This window comes from Athene noctua, chromosome 6 (genome assembly GCF_965140245.1).
Source record: "Athene noctua chromosome 6, bAthNoc1.hap1.1, whole genome shotgun sequence".
In the NCBI taxonomy this organism is placed as follows: Eukaryota; Metazoa; Chordata; class Aves; order Strigiformes; family Strigidae; genus Athene; species Athene noctua.
The window spans coordinates 14,016,391-14,043,009 of NC_134042.1; the positions used below are offsets into that span (position 1 = coordinate 14,016,391).

At 38.1% G+C, this 26,619-nt stretch overlaps 1 long non-coding RNA gene across 1 annotated transcript in view; it reads right to left on the reverse strand.

The window, feature by feature from the left end:
- Positions 1–11,938: 11,938 nt before the first annotated feature.
- Positions 11,939–26,619, reverse strand: part of LOC141962027 (uncharacterized) — a 73,304-nt gene continuing 58,623 nt past the window's right edge. The window contains exon 3 of the long non-coding RNA XR_012633848.1: positions 11,939–12,030. This is a non-coding gene — a long non-coding RNA (uncharacterized LOC141962027). The remainder of the gene's footprint in view (positions 12,031–26,619) is intronic.

Consider the following 26,619-nt stretch of genomic DNA (forward strand, 5'->3'; position numbering starts at 1 on the left):
GAAAACAATTTTCAAAGTATGTCTCCTACATTTTGAGAACTTGTGAGACTGAACCAACAACAGTGAGCTCAGAAGTATCGCAACACCAATCTTACTCAGCAACAAGTCTTTACAACCAACTACCAAGTATGAGAAAGAAACCTGTGAAGCCTCAATGACTCTAAAAGGCAAAAAACCACTGTATATGGAGAGACTGATGATTAAAAGAGACAGTAGTATTATTAATGTGGGGCAAACCAGCAGTAAAATTTCAAGCTCATGGCTCCTGGTCCAACATTTCCATTTTTAGACAACAGTTTTTCTACATATCAGGTAAATCTTTAACAATCAACCCTCTTAACAACAAAATACTAAGAAAATGAGAAAAATATTGCATTAGAGAATAAATAGCTGTCTACACATATACTGAAGTCCAGAAAAGCAATCCTACATCATTGTGAGGGATTTCAGTCTTGAAAAGATTAGCCAGAGGCCTCTCAGTATCATCAGTGAAACTCCATAGGCCTAGGGTTTGCTTTTTGTTTTGAGGATGGGGACAGGGGTAGTTAAGTTTATTTATCAAACTATTTTGGCAGAATAGAGATGATTTTACATTAGACTCCATTCAAAAATTAGAAGTCAGTTTATTACTGGATTTTGAAGTCTGTACCTGTGCAAATACAAGGAAGCATTATCTGGTTTATATGAAAACCACATCAAAGTATTGGCCTATGTGTTACATTTTATATTGATCATACTGTTACGATAAGGGTAAAAGATGCTGAGGTTTCTTCTGTTCTTGCTTGTGACGGATCTATCATCCTGTATATTCTTATCAATATAATTCATACACAAAGACACTGAAAAAACTCTCAGATTTATAAGAGGGACTTAACATTTATTAAATTTAGTTAATAATACAAAATACTTTCTCTAGCAAAGGGATTTACAGTGCTATCTAACATCAGGGTCATCTTTGATTCATGTGAACTCACAACACAGTGTTAAAGATGACAAGTAAAACTGTTTCTTTTGTTTAAAAGGCACCAGATCTGCATAACACAGAGAAGTGGATATAAATATCTTATAAATATCTTTCTAAACATTCTCTACATTTCCCTACTACCTGACAAGTCTATAGTCCCTGCATCTTCAGTGTAATTTGCAATGTTTTTAATGTCTTTTTATTCAAATTGACATCCATTCCGACTCTTCTCCCTAAAATTTGAGGAAACTTGATCTGTTTTTAAAGAGTATCCTGTATAACCAAAGCATCTCCAAGATCATCCAGATGCAGATTTGCCACCAATCAAAATACTAATTACACAACTATCCTAGAACAATGCCAGATTACAAGCAGAGCCAAATTATTTGGTGAACGTGGGGTAAAAGTAAAAACAAGGCAATAAAAATGAGTCTGTCATGACTAACAAAGACTAGCAAAACTCAAGTTTCTTATCGATTTGTGCCCTATGCTCCAAAGCGTCTGCCATCTCCACAACTTAATACCTGTAGCTCCATTCCCTGAGAACTGCTCACACTGCACACCCCATCAGAGCATTACACTCGATTTCTCTCCTGTCAAGCTACCATTCTGATATTAAGTTCCAAACGGTTTGTGCATTGAGACTTGTATCTATCCATCAAACTGATGGAAATCAGCAGGTTCAAAAGCTGTTAGGAAAGTCTAGAAAATATTAAGGCAGGCTTAAAAAATAGCACATACATACAAACTAAGAGTATTTCTATCCACCATGAAAATTAGTTTGGTTGTTTGTTTTACAATTCCCCTATCAAAAATATCTCAACCAAGTAAGATAACTGATTTGTTCTCCTTTGTGACAATGTACTCCTGACTGATGAAGCTACAAAAGGAGGTATCTTCCAATTATTTTTTTCTTTAGGTTTGAATTGTCTGTATTTCCAAAGTCAAATAACACATACTGCACATTCATCCCGAACATACACTAGAACACAGATACAATTTTATTTATACAATCAACTGCTTTACAGGAAAAAAACATTTTACAGAATTACTTTCTCATTAATACTTTCATTATAGAGCCACATGGAAAAATGCGGCAATGTGAGGTTATTGTTTCCCTGACCATACAAATGAAGAGCTACTGTAAAACTATGAGACAGCATGCAACATTTATCATTCTGCAAAAGCAAAGACTGAAAGGGCAAGCTGTGCATGGCAGTAACTGAACTGCATCAGCAAAGAAGTACTAACAGCAGTACAGATTTCCACAAACACTGTACGCCTGTGCTATGGCACTGTAACCAACACTGAAGACATCACCACCACAAAACGTGACACCTGCCATGTTCCTTTTTAAGCAGCACCTCGTAAAACAAATCCCTGTAACTTTTTTTCCCAGTTAAAATAGATGCCCTTTTTATCCCAACCTCCCCCTTTCAGAAACACTGCCTTGTCAAAGGAATTCTTGGTTAAAAATAAAACAGTTCAGGAAAAAAACAAAACAAGAAAAACACAAACAAACAAATAACAAAAGAACCACCACAGGAAAAAAAGCTCCACGCTCAAAATCTGCAATAAAAACTTTAAATAAACAAGCTTCAACTTACCTAACAGTACGTTACCTCCAGTGTTTCCATCATTATTTTAAAGTGTTAGGAGGTTCCCCTACTTTGGAGCAGCAAAAAAAAAAAAATAGAATTTAAAAAGTGTTGGTGGGAGGGAATTAAGAGACATGAATGAGCTTATCAGCTGCTCAAACCAGGAACAAGACTTCCACAAAAACCACCTTCTTGTGTAAAAGACTATCTTTTGTATTACACAAGATACAAGGTAACATCTCTGTGCCATCTATGTTTTAATATATTCTACATTTCGGTACTATAAAACTGAAAAGAAACCCTATGTACTCATATGTGTTCCTGTACCACAAAGTGCAAAAACATTCTGACATTGCTGTTTGATTTTTGCTAACACTACTAAAAACATTTCAATATAGTTCTACAATTCCATGTCAGAAGTACTTGCTATAGAAACCGTATTTTTCAAACACTAAATCTGAAATTGCAGGTCTGGTGCACTTGTGCTAAAAATAAACTAATGCTGTAAGCCACAAAGCTGAACCATATAAAAGCAAGCAAATACAGATTAAATAACAGTAAGACGAAAACTGTATTTTATGCCTAGACAGATCAGCTGAAAAAAGCATGAAAGGGTATTTTTAAATTCATATTGGCCATGATTAGGATGATCCTGAGCTGCACTGACAATCCAAATGCCAAGGAAGAGGTACTGTTTCAAGGCCTCACTGGTCGATTTAGAACTGGAGTATAATCACCGCATAGGTATTAACACAGACTAAAATTGTTTTATAGGTAAATTATATTTGCAGATGAGATGACAGAAGAGGCAGCAGTCTCTATAAGGCTGGAGCACCAAACCCAAACGTCAGCCTCAAGGGTTGGTTCTGTTTGAAAAAGGGAAGAGAAAGGTGTCAGTTCTCTACAGCTTACCGTAGGACACAGAAGAAAACTTCTTATATTTTTGCCATGATGGCCAAAAAAAGTCTGTCGGGAAAAAACTGAACCAGTAACTGTAGTCCTTTGGTTATAAAAGACTAAAGCAGTTTTTGTAGCATCTTAACATTTTGTCTAATGGTGATGTTTCTTGACACCTTCCACACCAGAATTTCAAAGTATGTATTAATACACTCTTGGAATTTCCCACACATACAGTAAAGCTCTAAGGGTCTCAAAAGGTTTCTTACATTGATTTGCTTCAGAATCCACTCATTCAAGGGAAAGGCTAAATCTCCATTTTCATTTAATAGGCAAAATTAGAAAACAGCTTAAATCCTGATTATATAAAAATGTTAGAAGGTCAGCCACAATCCTCTTTGCTCTGTAGATGAACAACTCCAAAGTATCCTTACAGCACTGAGACAGTTTTGTTCATTGTCTAGGGACCCCTACAGATTGCAGGTATGTAAATACATGGCTATCCTAGAAAAATAGAGACCTATTACTTGGTGAACATGGAGTAACAGTAAAAATAGATAATAAACATGCAGTAGGTCTGCCTTTGGACATGTCAGCAGAAGTATTATCCACCTGGGGTAAGCACAGAAAAGTTTAAACCCTAAGCATGAACACAGGGGCTCAAATTCTGGAAAATTTTACATGCTGCAATGATTCACAGCTCTAAAGCACCCACTTTTAGGTGACAGTACCAAAAAGATAATCAAATATGATAAACAGATCCATTACTAATACTATATTTCTCAATTCCTTACCAAATACGTTACAGTAAAGACTATGAATATTATCTGTAGCCATCAATTTATACTCCCAACACTCACACAAAAAAAAAAAAGCCCAACATCACCACCACCCACCCATAGACAGCATCAGGAATTATTCTGAAAAGAACACTGGTCCTTTATCATACCACCATATAAAATTTCTGCCTTCCGTACCAAACGCAATTTCCTGTCCTGTATTCCTCCATTTACTGCTATTGCTGTGCTTTGTCAGCAGGAGCACCACTAGGCTAGAGGGAACTTAGATTTGACGAAATACAGTAAACCAACTAACACTGGATTTCCAGATGACAGACAACAGTTAAGACTTGAAAGTATGACAAAATGCATACAACTTGTCCAAATATTTAACCTGCTCTTCTGAATATCTCTCTAGCATCTATAAAGATGGTCATGAGCCTCAACAGTCCTTTCTACATCCAAGCTATTTTAATAAAAGCAAAGCTAAAAACCCCAGATTAGATTTTACTAATAACAAAATGACAAATGCTTTGCAGAATAATCTAAGAGAGCACATTGCCCACAACTTAATTCCACAGCAAAAATATTAAATAGCCACTGCCTTTACCTGATCTTCTCTCAAATTTTCAGTCTTGCCAGATCTACCTCTGGTTCCCTTTTATAGTCAAGGACAGATGCAAGGAGCAAAGATTTGCAAGGAACACACATCTGTCCCCCTTCATTCCCTCACAGCCCAGCATGTAAATGTTTAAAGAATGCTATAAACTTCTGATTCTAAATTAATCCCAGCTGAGAGGGCACACAGGCCCCAGACATTTTGCAGCTCATCCTCTTTCCAAACAACCTCCCTCCCAACAGCCACTTGTTTTCAGAGAAGAGAGGCTAAAGCAGAAGTTGCCCCTTCTCAGACAAAGAAAGGGTGCACTGGTTCTCAACAGGTGTTAGAAGAGAGGAAAAGAGCAATAAAGTTATGCTGAAGAAAATAAATGCACTTAAAGCAGGAGAGAAAATAAAGGAAGAAAGAACAGAGTAAGAAAGTAAGAGTGCAAACAAAAAAGAAATTAAAATTGTTTTAAACAATTATTTTTCAGTGCTTCCTCATATCCTGAAAAATCCTATTTGTACTACTACACATGCATGCACACACTGCACCTCTGGGCTATGAGCTTTACAAACACATTACCAAGAGCACAGCTGCATGAGGAAGCAAGAACAGGAGTGGCTGCTCCCCTAAGGTACAGGGGTCTTCAGGAGCCATTGTATACCACTACTGAAAAAGCTGGTTTAAAAAAAACTTAAAGAATTTAAAAAGATGTTATCTTCTCCAGCATTTCTTGTGTCACAGCTATGCAACCAGAAGCTTCCAAACAATTCCAAGTGTGTAGGACCAAGTAAACAGGTTGGCCCAACCACCAGATGAGGAAGCAGATTTCCTGCCTTTATTTTGCGTGCATAGGGAGTGGGGGAACTAGAGGTACTGCAGGCTGGCCAGGCCAGCATCGCTCTTGAGGCAGCCTAGAGCAGCTCCCACGTCCATATACTCAGCCTCACAAAAAACCAGGACACTGAAGTGGATGAAAGCGAGGACCATCTTCACATGATCTGGGAAGGTCTGCACACACGCTAAACAGGCAACAGCAATAAAACCAAGAAACCCAGCATACTACATGCCAATTTAATTATACCCAGCCAACTTCTCAACTTCAAAAGACTTTGCCACCCTGGACTTCCCAGTTTAGAGAAAATTCTCCTCTTGTGTATTTTCCAATATACACAGACGCAAACATTTAACTTACTGAGATTAAATGATAAATCTTGCTCCTCCCACTTTCTACTTCTACTGGAGATGGACAGGCATGGAAGATGTTGCAGCTCAAATACATTAAAACATTTGGATTACTTCCATAAAAATACCATAAAGCCAAAGCTGCGTTTTCAACTATCCTGATCAGTTAAAAAATTGTTTGCAACTTCTACCAATTATAAACTTCCTTTGTTTATAAATGTATGAATATTTATGTAAGCTGAAAAAGACTCAGTGAAATGAAATATTATGGTATTAAAGGTCAATATAATAAATAGCATAGCTTCAAGGTATTGAAGAACTGTATATTAGTACCAAACCTGCATATATGGAAACGTGGAATGAATGACTGTTGACATAAATTCATCTAACAACGTATACCAGGAATAAGTCTAAAGAGACCAACATGGTAAAAAAAGCATTCAAATTAAGGTTAACAGGAAGCACTGTTTATTAATTGCATTACTCCTAATGCTACAAAGAAGATGGAGACTCCTTTTTACAAGGTGTCACTGGAAAAGACAAGTGGTAATGTGTACAAGTTACTCCTGGGGAGATTCCAATTGGACACAAGAGGAAAATTTTTTGCAACGAGAACAACCAGCCAGTGGAATTACCTCCACAGGGAAGTGGTGGTTCCCCAACACTGGACACGTCTAAGATTCAGATGGACAGGGTGCTGGTTCATCTTGTCTAGACCATGCTTTTGCCAAGAAAGGTTGGACCAGATGATCCTTGAGGTCCCTTCCAACCTGGTAGTCTATGATTCTATGATAATGCAAAGGCTATACAGCATCATTCACATTATGTGTATATACATGTATGCTATGTTATATTCATAAACCAACATGACTAATGCCTCATGCTGATGAGCTCTCTAAAACTAGCATCACACCACCTAGTAGACACTGATCTTTATCTTTCATCAAATGGAGCAGGGTTAAGTTGTGGTCTTGCATTATGCATAAGCAGCGAATACAATTATACTGAAAAGCAAGTTGATCTTCTTTGATCTCAAGTGGAAAGTATAAACTCTGATCTTCACAGGTGACAGCTCTATGCATTACTCCAATTTACTAGTTACTTCCTTGAATCAGTGTACGCAATAGAAAACTCACAACACGTAGTTGTGGCTAATCTTATGCAATCCACTAATGTTTAAACAAGCAAGAATAGAAAATAAGAGAGCAAAGCAGTTATGTTATTTTGTTTGGCACAGAGAAACTGTAATTAGCTCTTGATTTTACAGTTCAAGAAGGATGCTGAAAACCTAGAGGAAAAAAAAATTAAAATGCCTGTAGGAAGAACACAGAGCAAAGAGAAGGAAGGAATTTGATCTCTCATCAAGCAGGTATATAAAAGAACCACCAGTGAATGGAAACTACACCTGAACAAATGCAGGCTAGAAATGAGGCTTCTTTTGTTTTCAGATAGATGAAATTGTTTAAGAATTGCTCATTTCCAAGTTCCCAGAAGTGTTTTTATTGAAACTGGATGCTTTCCAAATAAATGCTTTATTTCACCTTGGTGTATCTGTTCTGAAACACAAATTTAGGAAATCTAATGGTCAATGCAGTTGTAGTAGTAGCAGTTGCCTATGTTCCCAAAACACTTTATGAAGGAACCAAGTGTTTTCGCTCTACAGGTAAAAAAGCAGAGAAATAACACTAACGGTCAAGAGCAGCACAGGAATAGAGTTCACAGTTCCTAATTCCAGTTTTGATACCCCATGGTCCCTTCTGTTGGGTTTTTGGGGAGTTTGGGGGTCCAGGTTTGTGGGGGGGTGGGTTTTGGGGGGATGATAATGGTGGTGTTTTTTGTTGGTTTGTTTCAGTTTAGTTCTTCGTGTTTGGTATTATTTGGGGTTTTTTAATTCATCCCTTGAACTTACTTTTTTTTCCTGCTTCACAGATTCCACTTCTGTTCAGTATCTTGGATTTAATTGCCAATTTTTATTACTAACCTGCAACAATGAAAAATATTGTAACTGCAAAAATCCATTGCTATTGAAGTTTAAGAAGCACAGCACACTGTACTTTAGCAATATGCAAGCTGAGCGATGCAGAAGATCAAAATAGCAGGGTTGCTCATTCTTCACCAGCCAGTCCCACAAAATGTTAATATAGCAGGACCAACTACAGAAAGCGTCTTGTTTGTTGATCAGTGTACATTTTTAGACATACATAGTACTAAGCACATAGTTACCAGTTCTAAATTATACTACATTCCACGTTTTAAAGGTAAAACTAGAAAAAAATCATACACATAATAATGTATGTCTTTAATCTACCAAAAGCTCTCCCTATTTATGCAAGCTACAGAACTCAATAACACGGGTTTTACAAAACCCACTCAGTTTCCAGGGCATAGGATTGCAGTGATTAAGCACACAGACTCCGTGACAGCCTCAAGCACGCTATGCTAAAATCCATGCTGTTAAATCCTTGCAATCTTTTTTTAATCCAGGTTAGCTAGATTAAAGCTAACTTGGCTGTGCCTAACCACTTTGAAATCGGGAAGTTTGCAGACATAGCATATGTACCCTTGCTCTTGGCCTGCCTAGTCAACAGGTGCCCATAACAGAAAAGTGCGTGGGTCATTACAATCCATACCACTAAGTCTTCAGTCATTCTGGACTAAGAAAACACCGATCAAAGCATAAAACCTTCATCAGTTTATGGGTAGCCAAAAATTCATGTGATCCAGGATTCTCTCTTTTTGTTCACTCACATACTTGTAGTTTCTGAATATGCAATTCTTTCAGTCTCATACATGATGAAGGTGATACTTTCCTCATGAACGCCCATTTTCCTTTATAACGGACTTATTTAGCATATTTAGTTTTGTTGAATGGTCCAATTGCAACTCTCCAGTTCTAGAGTACGTAAAAAAATCTCCCAGCTATCACATGCCAACTTCTGGTAATCCACCACACTGTTTTTAAACGTAAAAGGAGGTAAAAATATGCTAAGCACTTTCTATTTATTTTTCATTTAAAGATAATAACTGTAGTTATCGTTGCAATAACACAGCACAAAAACATTACAGAAGGTAGTTGCTAACTTGGGAACATACATGCATCAATGAGAGCATCTAATACCCCTAATCCTTTTGTGTCTCGGGTGTATGTGTGCACAGGTACATGCATGCAGATGAAATGTACGTATGCACTCCTCAAGAAACAGCCTTCCTTTCTTTCCAAGAAAGCCAAGACTGTAAGTACTAATTGCAGGGGGTTTTCCTAACTTTCTTCAGGCTCCTTGGAGAAACAACTTGAGGTACAGACCTACACAATCCCAATAACACAAATCCTTTGTACAATCACCAACTAAGCCTTGGGGAAATTTCTGAAAGAAATGAGAACCTGCAAAATGTAAGAAAGGAACACAACTCTGTACAACTCCTCCTGGCCATTCAGAGAAACGGTACCCATACAGCTGCCATCTCCCATTACAGGGAACACAGCACTATGTACTCTTAAACACACCCCTGTGAAAGAGCAAAGGTCACTGAGGCAAAACCTCTCCCACCCCAAGCCCACCTCATGCAACCAGGCCTTATTACAAGTGATAAATGAAGCCTCAGGGCTTCAACCTGTCAACAGGAAAAGAACAGGACAGACAAAACCAGCAGCTTTAAATGCTATCCTGCAAAATATAACTTAAGGTCAACATCAGCCACTTAGGCACAGCATCCATCTTTACAAATCCAATTCGATTCCGTATTTGAAACATAAGCAAAAAATAGCTTTATTGGAGCACATTACTATTTCTAAAAAAGCTACCTGTTAACATGGATATGCTTTACTAAAACATTTAACTCCCAATTGTAAAACCTTTTCATGAATTTCAGTAAACAAGACTAGGTCTATAGGGCCATAAGCTTATGAGCTCACAAACTACCAGAACTGTTACTAGTGAAACAAATTAAGTTTTTAATACAAATTTGTATAGGTAAGATTTGCTACGAGCTGGAATGTAACGATTTAAAAAATCCCACTGGGAAACAATTTCCATTAGTGAACAAAAATTGCAAGTGTATAATAAAAAGGAACTTACCACCTTCAGTAAGTATTTCAGTGGTATTATATGGTGACATCCATCAATGGAAAAATTGTTTAATTACTTGAACATTCTTTATAGAAAATATATGATAAAAACCAATCTTGGAATCTAAATATAGCAGGGGGGAAAAACCATTCATTTACTTTCCATTAGTAAGTTAAATTAATAACTAAGACTGGTTTTACTTCATCACTCAAGAGAGTCCTTTTTCACTGTCTGTGCCCCACTACACAGTGTTGAGGATCAAAACATGTCTCTTGGGACAACAAACTTATGAAACAAAACAAAACAAACTTTCATATAGTGTGGTAGGAAAAAGATGGACACAACATTTTCTCCTCTGTCTGTAACTTTGATATCTACACAAAGAAAACCAGAATAATGACTGCATGTAAAAATCACTAAAGATGGTGCCAAGTGAAAAGGTAAGATGATTCAAGGGGAAAGACAAGGTAATTAAAACCACAGCCTTTTCCAAGGGCTCCTCCAGATCTGCCAACAAACATGTTTGTTTCCAATGTATGTCCTCTGAAGGGAAGGTTTTGTTGCTACAATAAATCAAACCTCAGAGGCTAAGCAGTCCTCTGGTAACACAATGCAGCTTTGCTGACACTATTTTGGAAAAACAGATTTAAATTGACACTTTCAATACAACAGCATTGTCGGAAACTACTGCAACAACAACTACAGGGCAGATTCTCTCAAATAAGAAACCTATTTGTTTCTATAGCCATCCCACAGACTGATGATGTTAAAGGGAGGGGTTTTTCTTTAGTAGCACTGTTTATTACACTGCTTGTCACTTCCAGACTGGACTTCCTTTGTATATCCTATACCTAGAGCTTTCAACATTTCTTCATAAACAGATCATTCAAATCTGTTCAAGTGGAAGGGGCTGTGCTTTTACCGCCTGGTTGCAAATCAGCTTAAACTGATCTAAGTCCAGATCCTAGCGCTGTTGTTCTCCCTGCAAGTATTCCAGTCACCTCCCTTCAGGCAGCACTACGGATTGCCCAACACATTGAGTTAATTCAGGAAGCTGATCCATCTGAAAACAAATCCACCCCTGCCTATCTTTGCAAAACCAACATCACTACTCCCCATCCCTCCTCTCCCACTCCCAAAACCATGCTCTGCAGTTTTCCAGCCTTCCCAGTATGCCTTCTCGAGGCAGGTCATTACACACCTGTGACAGACTTGTATTTGATACAAGATTGAGGGCAGGGCTGCATGGGCAAAACTCTGCATCTCACACTTGCAGGATCCTTTTTTATCTTTCCACAAACTCCTTAAAGATGTATTATATTTCTCCGTGGAAGGATGATCATGTACTGAAAGCCAGTCCTTTTCAAGACACAGGAATATTCTGATTAATCATCCCTTTCTTCCTCACAACACGAGTTTAGTTTCACAAGTAGATTAAAAGAAACCACCTACAAGAACTACTGTGTTTTAGAAAATGTGACAAAACCAGGCATTCTGTCACAGCCTGAACAGAGTCCAACCTGCTTTTACAAACACTTCTACAAATACCTAGGAGAAAAGGGGGAGGGAGTAGCCATTGAGTCCCCTTGCATCTCCCTCCGGAAAAAAGCTCTCACGTATAGAGGATGCATTCAGCAACAGACTGGGATACAGTCTGGCACTTGGCGGCAGGCAGCCTACTCGGGTAAGCCATCCTGCTGGAGACCACCCCTTCTGTATTGTATGAAATGCTACATGCTACCAGCAGTCACAAAGCCTACACTGATTTTGTGGCAACTAGCACCACCCCAAAGGGTGACTGTCAGATGGCACAGAAGCAAGTGGAGCATGCACTCTTACCTATCCAAATTCCTGAGAAGGCAGGCACACACAGCTTTATCAAAAACTCCTACTGGCTGTCATGTCCAGCTTCAGATGAATCATAGCACGGTGAAACCTAGAAGCAGAAAAAACGTGGGTATGAACAAAATTTGAATGGGAAACGAAATCTTTTACACAAGGTAAAGGGTATTGCAGAAATTGTGTTTTTAAGCGTCCAGAAGCAACAATGAAGACTTATAAAACCCAGAAGCTATTAAGATCTTGCAGTTAACTTACTCATCTGAGAAAGGCTGCATGAGAACTGTTTCACTATAACAATTCCAACCTTTCTTTTAGCACCCTTTCTCTGAACAAAGTTATTTCATTCCAGAACACATTTTGCCAGGCATTTGGAGATTAAACTTTTGGTCACACCTGAAAGGGGGGACATTTAGCAGCACTGTGGCCCACATTTTGCCTCACTACTCAACACAAAGCTTAACACATGTCAAACACAAGGAAGAGCAGGAGTGAGTTTCTGTAAGTCACCAGCTGTAGTCCTCTAAGAAGTCTCCCAAGAGAAGCAAGGAAAAAAAGTTTCAAAAGCTGGTCCTTTCTATTTACCAGGTGCTGTAATAAAATCTGCATTGTTTCAGCATTAGCCTTAACATCTGACCTCTGTGTATTGCTACAAAAGGCTTGCATCTGTAGTTGATAGGAGCTCTCTAAAATTAGACTGGGCAAACAGATGTAACCATGGAGATTTATGCTGCAGTCCCGAGAACTCTGCAGAGGCACAAGATGAAGGTAGAGCACATACCACCAACGAATTTTTGTCCTCCTCTACTCCCACCAAGCTCACGCGTTTGAGATGTGCAGTGAATCATATAAAAGAGACAGATTAAAAAACAACTCTAACTGAGGAGACTGGAGGAGAAGACCTAGATCTCTTCTCCAACCTGGTTTTCCCCAATCCAGTTCACTTCAAGACTACAGAAGCACTTGTGCTGACATGAGGCAGAAAAGGCACAGGACAGGATGAACAGACGAGGACGGATGCTTTCAGCTGCAATGCCAGCATAAGCTGCACATAAAACCATGTTACAAGCACTATTTATTTTGTTATAATGAACTCTGAACTTTGGTATGTCAATAAGCAAATAATTTTAAGTCACCAATTGCTACTCTCCCAATAACATTTCTAGACAGAGTTGAATAAGGTTTGAATACTTGGTGGCAAGAACATAAGCATCAACCAAAGTTCTTAAAGAAGTGTCAGACAGCATTACCAACAGAGCTCAAAAATGTACTTGTTGCTATCTTCCTTTAGGCAATTAAAAATATAGCTTTCAGAGTTGTTGTTGTTGGGGGGGGGTGGGTGGGTGTTTGGTTGGTTGGGTTTTTTTTAATTGCAAGTTTAGGCTTATTTACAAAATATTGTGTGAAATTAAGACCTTGGAAAAATGAGAAGAATCATCAAAAGAGTTGCAGTACACAAAAGATTTATCATCTAATGCACCAAAAGCAGTTTCCAAAAGGTAGAGAAAGCTAAGCTCATGTTTAAAATACGGTAGCATTCCAGGAAGAATTGCATTTTAATTTTCATATTGCCAAACTGAGCCTCAAGTAGAATCATATTCTAATTCTGGGGTAGAAAAGTTCAATTATAACTCAATGTAATGAAGGAAGTAAAAGGTTTAAAATCTACCTGCTTGTGATTGCTGCTGACATTTTGGCAAGTCATTTGGGCAGCAGGTAAATAATTTCTACAAGTGGTTGCCTTCTGGTCAAGAAAAATCTTCCTTGTTTTCTTTAGGGTGAAATTCTTCACCTATTCAAGCATTACTAACATGCATCATGATTCTAACCAAGAACTCTCCATTTTCTTTGGTGTTAAATTATAGACCTGCTGCGTAAAGACAACTTTTTTCTATTTTTTTTGTAAAAGATTGCCTGTGAAGCTCAATTGTGATTGGGAAGGCCGCCTACACAGCAGAGAGAGTGAGAAAAAACACACTTGCAGAGCTGAAAAAACATTGGTGTAGGCGTGCATAAGGAGGGAGGGAAGAAAGAACTTGGTTCTACTGAAAAAGGCTATTTTCTTACATCACCCTCAAAAGAACTAAAATGTGTTACTTGAAGAGAATTTAAAGGATTGTTTGCTATGTTCCAGATGTCAATATGCAGCACCACAAGATGAGAAGATGAGGAATCCTTGAAGATTCATTTCCCTGGTTTCAGAATCTGCCACCTACCCAAGGAATGCTTCACTTCCCCCACTGCTCTGCCACATCCTGCAAAAGTTGTTTGCACAGAGCAGCAAGTTACCTGCAGAACAGCAGATCAAAGCTTTAGAGGCCTTATATAATTAACATGAGGAAGTATTGAAATTGTAGCCATGGCCTTTTCAAAAAAAAAAAAAAAAAAAAGGGGGGGGGGGGAGTGGTCTCTATTAGAAACACTAAGTATAAGTAGCATTTATTGTCAGCAGAATCTAACAGTATTTGAAACTGCTGAAAAAACAGCTACAAGAAGTTCAGATACTTCTTTGTCATAGACACTTTAAAAAAAACCACTTTCCTCCCTAGATTATGCAGCCTTCAGTCCATGCATCTCCCAAGAAAAAAAAGTGAGCAGGCCTTTCAGGATGTCCTATTAACTAATCCAAGTTTTCAGAAGGAGGAACAAGTGTCAATGGAAAATATCCTTCCCACTTTTCTTTAGGAAGGCACCACCTATACACATTATAATTTCTAAATAAAGAAGTCTACATAAAGTGCACTCATGCCATCATTAACCTATGAAAATATTTTTAATAGATCTGTTTTATCCTTCATAATAAAAACAAAAGGCTTTTGACACACGTTAGCTGATTATTACTGTAATTACTACCAGAGAAATGAAGACACACAGGACAAGTTTCACCAATGAACTTCAACAAACACGAAATGATGCACTGCAGCGAAAAGATGCTGCTGGCACTGGACACCAGCCTGCAACCTGTTTTGTGAACCCCAGTCACAAGGAGACAGGACTTCAGCACCTAACTCCCTGGAGTGTTTACACAGGCTGGTATTTCCAAAGCCCTGTGCCTAGTAGATGACTGAATGCTGGCACTCACAGCACTCTGCCACAACAGAGAACAGCCTAAAGAGCAGTACTCCTGAAAGGCCATCTCCAGTCAAAGCTTTCACAGGACTCTAAGTTTCATCTCCAGCCAAACATATGCTGTCACTGAAGATGCTGAATGCCAGAAACTGATAAACAACATTACTACAAAGTAGACTCCATTTTCATACATCTTTTCAACTATATGATTGTTAAGCACTAATGGCTATTACTCACACCCATCAGAAACACAGCTAAAACAGGATTTTGAAAAGCACCAAGCCTGATGACTTGCACAAACCCATATGGCAAGTAGAAGCACAACACTTAGAAGTCACAGCTAAGCTCTTAAAATTACTCTTAAAACACAAGCTCCTGAAGCTCACTGAGGCACATATTCTGGGTCAAAAAGGCAGGCAGGGATGAAGTATCAAAGGGAGGTATAAAGTTCAGCAGCAGTAGAACCTACAGGAAAAAAAAAGGATCTGAAACAATATGAAATGGTGAAAAAAACCACATAAGCAAGAAAAGAAGATGATGTAGAAACAAGCAGCAAAAAATAAAGGTGTATAAAAAGCGTTAAGAATTAAAATCCCTTATTCTAGAAAAAATGGAGTTGTGTATTACAAAAGAAGGCATATAAACTCCTACTGAACTTTGAAATTATAGCCCTCTTGACTTTCACCCTGTTGAATACTGAAATACTATTTCTGATGCATTAATGAAGCCTCTCTACATACTAATACACATGTAATTCTAATAAACCAAAAATGCATTAAAACATTACACAACAAATGAATCACATACATAGAATTTACATCCTAATAAAGCATATCTTTTTATGCTTGGCTTGTCAAGCTAAAGAAATTTGCTTCACGAGTCACTGCCAAGATAATATGATCTCATTCTTCCATGAATTTCACTTTTAGGTAAAATAAAGTTTTATTGCTTCTTAGTGAGAACAGAACAACTCAAGGCAGTTTAGAAGGCTGCCTTTTACCTTCAGGCTCTAAGATCTCCAGTTGGACACAGGTTACTAAGGAAATAAAAAACTCTAGAAGAGACAGAGGGCTGTCAAGATTCTCAGCTGCTGTTGACACCAAAATTCAGGAAGAATATTTACCTTTTGTTTTTCAGATGCCAAGACCTTCAGGAATTTCTCAGATATGCTACTAAGAAGGAAGAAGGCTGAATTAGTGAAACTTATTTACCTTCTCATACCTTTTTGTAAAATAGAAGTATAGGAAGACATTGGAAATATAATTCAATTTTGATTTTTGAATGAAGGAAGATTCAGCTCAGGATGGAGGCATGTCTGGGTTTTTTCATTTTGTGTGTTGTTTTTTTCCTCTCATCAACAGTAAACTAGAAGCCTGATGCAGATTTACAGCCTAATACAAATTCAAATACCTTTGACATCATAATTATACAGTATCAATCAAAATTAATAACATTGCATTTAATTAACTAATTTGCTGCCCTGTCAACAGGAGTCAATTACCGTAATTCTTAGCATTTTTCTCAAAAGGGGTAATGGAACTTCGTTTAACCTGGAAAGGCTTCTTCTCATGTTCCCAACATCCTTTCAGTGCAGTATGCCATAACTTTTCCTGGTTTTTCACAACCACTGTGGCTTACACACTTTCGCGCTGAGGCCGGTTTTTTCTAGCCACATGGTGTATGACTGTAATAGCATATAAATAGTTCTGTCTACCTTGAATATAATTGTACATCCTACAAGTAAAATACCTATACCAAGAAAATACTGATGAGTTGAAAGAGCTTCTCATCTATGAACTAGTGCTTTTGACCAGTCCTGAACTAACCGAAGTGAAACCACCATGAAAAACGTGAACTTTGGAATTACTCCTGGCAACAGTAAGCACTTTAAAATAAAAAATGCAAATACTTATGTTTGAAATGGAGGAAACCAGCAAGTACAAAGTCCACGTTTTTTCCCCTTACATGAAGCAGTGACCCAACTTTTTTGCTGTCCAATATTCTTTCCTTAAAAGTTAGGTTTTCTCTTCAGAAAAGTTGTCATATTGCTCGTTTTTCACCTTAGCTTTCTATCATAGCTAAGCTATAAGGGGACAGGATTTTCCACTGTAGAAACAGTTGCTGCCAAGCATATATAATCTATGGCAGAAAATAGTGGAGGTGCAAGGATAAAGGGCAAATTCAGCAAATAATTGGCAAATTTGAAAGCTCATTACTTTCCTATTTTGTCCCCTTCTTCCTTCATCAGTAATTTCCATCCATTTGACTGCTGTTAAAAGAAATGAAAGACTGAGCTGGCATCTTAACTGACTTGTGTATTTGGAATTTTAAAGCTGTTTGTCAATGAAAACAAGAGGAAGCACCACAGAGAATATGCTGCTGTTAAGAAGCTTTCCACTGATAAGGGTTCAAAGAGCTTTGCACATAAGGTAAATATCATTAAACCAAACAGAAAGAAAGGGAAATCAAAGCAAGAGAAAGAAAAGGAGTTGCTCAAGGTCATCCAGCAGTGGCAGTTAGAAGTGGCAGTCAGAAATACTAGCCTTCCAACTTCTAGCACCCATGGCAAAGGACCATAACGACTCCTCTTTATATGAAGGCTTTCATCAGCACTTTGATGAACTGATAATACACATAATGTAAGCAACAATACATTAGCTAGACCAGTTAGACGCCCATAACAAGCAGAGGGAGAACTGCTTAACAGTGAGCAAACTAAAAGCCATGAAAAGCCATTAGTGAACTACATCTGCACACACCGATCAACCAGTGGGTTTCCACTGCCAACAAACAAAACATGAAATCACATTTCCTCACTCTTTGACGATACACCAGCATACTGCAGAAACTTCACTACTTTACCCTTTAACCACAAAAAGCGTTTAAGACAGGAATAGCCAAATGTAGATTTTGGTTAACTGCATGTGTGCTGTGAGCACCACTTCTGTAAGGCTCCAGTCCCTTTCACAGCCACACCAGAAACATACACCATACATCTGCCACAGAAGGAAGCTTCACAATGAAAGCTGTATAGATGTATACTGCCCCTAAAATTCATTTAAAAGAGGCATTAAACTACATCACTATAATTTCAAAATATCCAAGAGAATAATAAAAATTCCACTCTGTGGACCAGCATTTATTCAGATTTCAAAAGTTTTGAAACTGTGTCAAACTGAAAATCCTAGTAATCTCTACGAAGTTTCACACTCCATAAATCATATCTTCTTCTACCCCTAATTCAAAATTCAACTACAATAAAAAGACAATTCTTCAGCCAGAAGTTCTTTGCGTATTTAACGAGACTTTTTCTCTCCTATGTTGCAATCCTTCCTTTAAGGAAAAGAAAAATTTCAGCTACACCACCTTTTGAGATAAAGCAGAACTCATTATTTCCATTCTATTGAAAGAGACAAAAGTAATTCAAGATATTTTCTCCTGCTGCACCCAAGGCTTCCATTTTCAGTGGAGAAGCCTCTATTACACTTGCACTTCTGGGGAACCAATAATCTGTTATTCCATAAAACACAAGCACCTTACATCTCCATCTGATTTGCTCAGCAGACCTGGCAATTTCCATCAGTGGGGGTTTCTCTATCCATTCAAGGACCTTCTGGCTCTTTGCCAGGTTAAGATAAAATTTTAAAGGGATCTTTGCCTGTTTCCCCAGGAAAATTACAAACTGTTTTGTAGTCTTCTCAGTAGATAGCTTATTTATCCACATTTCAAGTTATTCTATTCTATGAACAATGTTTCACAGTCATCCTCTTGGTCATGTAATTCTTCAGGAAACAAAAAAAGCATTTTTCTGTCTGCTTAGCATCAATATTATTACAGCTTGTATAAAAAAAGTTTTGTAAAGAATTTATTGAAAACAGGCACAGTCTAGCAATTTGACCACATGTAAGAGCTCTGCATAATTCAAACAAGCAATTTTACTTGTCTGTTCTGCAATTTTCCCATTAATGAAAACAATATTTACTTCACAGGGGTCAGAACGATTAATTTCCATGAAAAGCTTGAATCTGAAACAGAGGGTAATTTGATAGATCTCTAAGGAGAGAGGGTGAAGAAAAAACAAATTAGATTTTATATTAATTTTCAAATGAGAAAATATTTGAGTTGCGGCAGAACCAGCTACTTTTGCACTTCCAAAAATATTAGCAAAATTACACACAATAAAGAAAATTCAATGTCAATATAATTTCTCTGAAACTATATGCCCAGCCATGAACAGTAGCAGACTCTTCAACACCAGATTTTTTATCTGAACAGACAAGTTTTGGAATCTGCCTTGATTCTTATCCATTCCAAAGTTGCTGTAATATCACTAACAAAATAAGATGTAACATTTTGAGAACTCCGGGTGCTCATTTATTCGTGGGAAGAAAGGGAAGAGAGTCACAGAACACTCTGAACATACCACTTTTAATAAACTCAAACCAAAAGAGAAATGTAAGGAAGTACCTCATGAATCCAGAGACTATTAATATAGCTAACTATTAAGGACTCACGAAAGTCTATTCCCGGCTTCAACTGTTCAATGAGGCCAGAAAAATTACCTGGTCCACATCAGTGCACTACATAATTATTCAAACGCTGTTCCTAACGTGGTCTCACTATTACAGAACCATTTGTACTCAGACTGACCAGCTATAGCTGAGAACCTGGTCCACACCTTTTCTTCTTTTGTTAAAAATAAAGTGATTTTGAATGTCTGGCTCTCAGCAGAAGATGCCCTTATTTATCAGTAAAAATACAGAAGTATGAATTCACAAATACATACTTTCCCTGCTTTTTTTAGTACAAGCAGCACTGAGAAACTAGACTACTCCAGGTAGATTACTTTGGGTATTTTGAATTAATTTCTGGAGTATGTTCAATAGAGAGTAAAGAGTCTTAAGAAAAATTATCTTTCTGGGAGCAAGTATCTGATGCTTTGGTGGGCAGCACATTGTACAATACGTACCACATTGACACTGACTCTGACACTAGATACATCACCTTTAAAAGTACCAGGGTCTGAAGGCAAACGAGTAATTACAAGATACAAGATTGAAATCCAAATTAGGACATGGAGATATAAGAAGTCAGGGATGTTTTTTGCTCTTATTTTCAGCAGAGGGGGAGGCTAAAATAACATATTTGTGTATCTGCAAATGCTACAGTTAAAACATTTTGTAACTAACAGCCTTGGTTACAGAGAATAATACACTGTTGGACAACTTGTGATTTTAATAGGAATACCAAAAAGCTAGACACACTTGTTCCTAAAGAAACTGCAGTTCTAGGAAAGAAACTAAAGTAAGAAAATTGTTAATATGGGAAAATATATTATGAAGAAACAAAACAGCAAGGTTATCCATTCTTAATGAAATATATGAAACATCTCCATGTTGCCACAAACTGAGATTCTATACTTCAGTAAGTATTCATTAGCATTGGGGAAAAACACAACTTAGAAGTACCAGAGCAGAAAAAAGTGACTTAATATAATGCCGTATCATAAAATGTGATAACACAGGTTTTGTTGGGGGTGGTTTTGTTTATTTAGATACAGAAAACTGAGCTTACTTCTATCTTGCAAAAGATATTCTTTACAGAAAGGTTCACTAATGTTAGTAACTGCAAACCTGCAGCACCAGGCCAATGTAATCCAAAATCAATTACACAAGTTGCAGAAGCTACAGATGTCAAAGTATGTAAAACTAAAAAGGTTGTGTGGTGGGCATAACACTGGCAATTACAGAGGACAGTAAATAATGTTGTTGTTGTTTTTTTTTTCCCCCCTCAAGCCACAGAACCACAGTGGAGGAGGCACAACACCTCTGCCAGCTGCAGCACTCCTCCAGAAGGCAGCCATGGTGTTTTTGGCAGCTCAACTACGGTCACAGCAGAAGCACCCAACTCACCTACCACACAGAAGCACCCACTATCCACATGTGTTTCTTAATCAAATACATTCTGTACACCAGAGATTCCTATTAAAGAGGCGAAAGTTGCCAATTCTTACGTTCAAGTGTAAAAGGAGAATCAGTAACAGAAGCGCAAGACCTGTACACACTGCAAACCAACATTTCTTTTTAAGCAAATTTCACAATCCAAATAGCATCTTCTGCTTTAGTCCATTTGAGTCATTGTCCATCACAGTCAAGAATACACAGGAACAAATCAATTCTTCACCTGCTTCCCTATATCCTTTAGGGCAGAACATGACTACTCTCCTCAATAAAAGCCTTGAGAAAAGCCTGTTCCAGTGATTCATTCAAACAAACATGCCAGTAAAGGTTTACTTTCACCAGTTGAATGTAAAAATAAATTGTGAATATAAATCTGGAGGGGGAAAAAATTAACACATTGTTCTTTAGTTAGTCATGAAAACATCTGTCCATTTGTATGAGATAAACAAAATGTTGCACAGCTCAGTGAGCTATACTAACAGGAGAGCTAGAAATCAGCACTATTAGGTAGAAGTTATGGACTCCACATGACATGTTCCTATATCTGCATATTCAAAGGAATGACATGTCTTAGCAAGAAAAAAAGGGTTATTCTCTTACATTATATAAGAACAAACAAATCTGGTGACGAGTAATCATTCTGAGATACTGTCCACATTATCACTATCTAAAAAAACTTGCATGAATGCCTCCAGTGAAACCCATCAAGCCTGATTTAAAATTTTTCAGCTTCAAGGCTAGCTTTAAAACTCACTGTCTTGAGAACACATAGACAAAGGTGCAAACTGTTTCACAAATAGAAAAATACTTCACAGAAAATACTATCTCAGCTATATTGTGGCTATTTTAATTACCTAACAGCAGATTTAAAAATCTGTAGGGTTATGTCACTGACAGTGTCTACAAGGAGCCTAAAGCAGGCGTTAAATTAATTTTATTCAATCCTAACAATACGACAGCGTCATTGCTACACATGCGGAATGGTTAGCTTCCAACTGGGATTAGGAAAAGCATGGGAAAGAAAACCTTAGTAATGCATCACATGGAATTCAAACAATCTAGAGCAGGAACATGGGGCACAAGCACAACTTTAACAAGTCATCCTTAACAAAAAAAACAAAAAAAACAAAAAAAAAAAAAAAAACAAAAAAAAAAAAAAAAAAACAAAAAAAAAAAAAAAAACCCACACAACGAAAACAGCCATACTATAAGCAGCAGCTGATCTCAGAAACAACCTATTAAGGCAGTACAAGGCCAGTCAAACCCACTATAAAGCATGTATGTGATGCTGGTGGGGGAGAGGTCCCTTCCCCCGTTCTTTGGAAGTGTTGGGTCTTGGCAAGTTTGATCCCTCGCTTCAGTCCACCCTGCAGCTGCACACATCTGTAAATGGAGGAGGTAGAAAGGAGCAGAGGGAGGACAAGAGCGAGATGAACCCTTCCAAGGGCTGCACAGGCCTGTGCCAGCTGGTGTGGCTGCATCTCTGCACCCTGAGCTTCCAAGGAGAAAGATTATCGGTTCTGCTAGGAAAATACAGATCCCACACCGCTACAACAGCAATTTTCAAGAGAGATGGCTGAGCTCTGAAACACCCAAATGAAAAATCTCATCCCACTAGCTTTACTAATTACATCAGACAATTATTCATCATTTTAAAGAAAAAACACACCTGAATTTTAGCTAAAATACTAATTTTAGCAGGTACAAGCAAGCTTTAAATCTATCAATACACTCCAAAGGTAGGTTCAGATGTAGTTTGACGCTTATTCCAAGAGATGCAGCAGAATCATTTGAAAAAAAAATGCAGCAGATGTAGTTACCACACATGGCACAGTTTCCTTTTTTAGCATGACTGATGTAAGGGGAATTGAAGATGAGCTTCCACAGTCCTGATGTCCCATCAATAGGAGACAAATCAAATAAGCTCAGACTGGAGCACTCTGTTAATGGATCTTCTCCTGACCTGTGGCAAGTAATCTCATAATTCAAAATGTAAAACTGCTCTGCTGAACTAATTTTTAAGAAAGGTCATAAATGGTTATCTAGCAATTACATACAACAATTTGCTGCCCAGTTTCAAATACTCAGAGAACACAGCATTACTGGCATGTTACACCAAAAGGGGTTTAAAATCCAGAATACAGAGATCTACCATCCCATGTATCACTTCAGTGTTTGGCAGCTTTGATTTGGTAAAGGTCTTTTCTTGACAAAGGAATGTTTCCAAATCTAAGGGCATGTATTTTTATGCTATTTGAGAGGGTACCACATGCTTTGCGAGAGGACTTCCCCATCACTAGGGTCTCAACGACCACAGCCACATAAAGCCAAAGTGTTAAGGAAACAGCACTCCATTGCACAGGGAAAACACTACACAGCAAACCCATACTCAGCACAGGATTGCAATCACCATGTTCATAACAGCACTCTTAAGATACACAGATTTTTAACACATTTCTAAGAATTGTAAAACATTATCTTCAGACAGATAGGTTGCACACTGCATAGCCAAAATAGCTGGTAAGACACCCTAGAAAAGCCAGAGGAGAAGGAACTCCTATCACGCTACTCACTCAGTTCTTTCTTTATAGCGCAACAGGGTCTTGATTTATGGACTCAGGTTACTTTCAAACGCAAAGATATCTTGATCATAAATATTCCTCACAGTTCCCTGCTTTCTGAAATATTTTGGTATCAGTGAAGCACAAGTAAAGGTTCCTTTCCTCCCATCCAGATTCAACACACGAAAAACTCTCCTATCACCAACCTCACGCAAAAACTCACCTGTTACTTGAGTGCCCTTCCCCAGGGATGTGTTTGCTTTTACCCAGAATGTTCCTTGCAATCCCTGCACTGGGCAGCAGGCTGCAAACACAGTTCCACTAAGGAGAGGACAGGAATATCAACACTGCACAAGGCTCCAAAGGAAAACTACCTTCACCAAACCATGCCACCAGCCAGGATCGTGCGTGCTCACAGATTCGGTGCTTTGCTGCTCTTCTCACTCAAGCATATCACTTAGTTTTGTGTTATATGTTGCAAATCAAATCTTAACTAACTGCGCGTGGTAATTAAAGGAAAACTGTTAGAGCCCATACAGAAGAACAATTTCAGGAAAAATAAATAGCTCTAATTATCGACATCAGGCATAAATAAATGTAACTAAGTACCCTCTCAAAATAAAGGTAACTTAAAACAACAAAAAAACCCTTCAGATGAGTGGTGTCACCATGCAACACGACTCCTGAAACCCTTCTGCCCTGCCGCAGGCAGAGAGAAGAAGCACCAGAGACACCAGTGAGGTCCTGGGGTGATCTTATCTACGTAAAACCAAGGTAAACTCCATTCCACAGCCATTCATACCAAGAAAAAACATGCTTAGTGTAATGGCAGACTAATTTGGCTATTCGGTAATGAACACAAAATAAATCTAGCTACTAAGAGAATATGATAGGAACTCTCCTCTTCGAAACTGTCCACCAGCAGGTGTGTGCTGTGTTTACACTTAATTTTGTACCAATTAAAATTCTGATTCTTATTCATGAATTTGCCAACAGTTGTGCCTAGATCTGGAAGGAAAGTGGAAGAAATGGGAGAACAGCAAGATGCCAAACTCCTTACTTGAAGAAATTACTGGCTAAAGCCAGTGTTTTTATAAACTACTTGTGGACTTCAAAATGTTTCTAAGTGTCCTGATATTTGAGAAATAAAACCTAGGGCTTTCAAACAATATACCTTTAACTACAGTTGTTATTATTTTCTTAGTCATGCTTATATTCACAGCACAAATACCACACTGCAGGACTCACAAAGGGAATTTTTTTTTTGCAGCTGTATTTTTTTAGGTTCATTTCACAAGACATCTGTTTCTCAGAAAGCACATACATAATGGGATATCTGCCTTAAAACATGCTCTGAAGTAAAAGGTTGTACCTTCTTTCTCCTTCCTTTCAGGCCTTAGATGGCAGATGGTCAAGAGGATGTTTATAGTAATAGAGGATGTTTATCAACCAACCTTCACAGGTTAAAGAGGCTGGTGCCTTAATGAAAACATTCGACAATGCCTTTTAGCAATCAAAGTACTGAATGTGTGATGCATTCAAATAATTGTTAAAAAACACTTGGAAAATACTAATCCTGAACTCACATCTCCAAAGCTGCCTTCTCACATCTACATGGATCTAAACCCCCAAAATGCAACCTTCACTCAACCTCTGTCATATTTAAGCATTACTTTAATCCAGAGTAAGTCTCAACAACACTCATGGTGTAAACAGTCCCCAGTGTCTTACAGGATTGAGAATGAAATACTTTAAAATTCTTTGTTTTCTTCATATTGCAATTTTAATTAAACATCCTTTTCCTTTTGAAGACAGAAAGTGAAAGTTTGGTAAACTGATTAACCAGGTCACAGTCAGACTTGCATAAACTACCATGCTAAGAGCTATACTAGCATACTGGATTTGCATGGGTTACAGAAGACATTGTTTGTTACAGGTCAGGACTAATCCATATTCTATGTATAACTTCCTTACTTCAAGCATTCCTCCTTATGGCCCTTTTGTGAAACAAGAATTATGCTATTTCAGAGAGACATAACCAGGGTAGGCAGGCTGAGGGTCAGAAGGTGTCTCAGACACACTCAGCCACCCCTCAGGGACCCCTCAAGACAGCCAACCCACAGCCCTGGGCCATACACTTCCACACATGAGAGTTAGTTGTCACCACTATGGAATCATATGCCATTTCGTGCTTCTGCATTTTAACAAGATTTCAGCCAGTCCTCCAATTACTTATTACTGGAAAGGGATCATCTTTTAAAACAAACACAAACCAACCCAAAACCCCTGAACCAACCCACCACACACTGTTTGACTGCCCAAAATGACAGACTTGTTTAACACAGCACTTGAACACACACATCCAAGTGACACGCAAAATCCTACTTTTGCCCTTCAGGGTTAAACTGTCAGAGGGTAACGCAATGCTTATGTCATTCTTGAGGAAGAGGGAGCTACAGAGGACAGGATTTCTGGCTTTTCCCACCCTCTCAGCCTTTTCACATGCTGTCACCAACAGCCAGCTGCTGACGTGGTGAACCAGATCAAAAGAGCCAGCTCAAACGGAACCTGAAATGTCTTCTTCAGCAGGTTAGCTTTAACAAAAAGCAATTTCCAGTTGAGTTTGCTGAATAGTTACCAGAATGCCCATGCTAGCAAAAGGCTACATGGGAAAGTGCAGAGCAGTACACAACCACAGTTTTTCACAGTAACTGAGTCAATTCAGGCTGGATTAAAATTGCCTGGGGAGCTACTATATTAATCATCTACAGGGGAACTACAATATTAATCATCTACAATTCCACAAGTCATCTTCCAAGGCTTCTACTCCTGTTGAGAATTTTCAGTATCTTCTGCCCAACAACACGTAAACCAGGAAATTGGATCTGGTTTTCAAACAAGAGTCTCTTCCATCACACCACCAGGTACAGCAGTCTAATTCAGCACATCCAAAACACAGCCATTAAACCAGAGCCTCATAAAAGTATGTCTCACACAGATCAAGGGGACTATGAGCACATATACTTATATATATTTTTATATATATATACACTTATACATATATAAGTATATATATACTTATACATATATGTATAA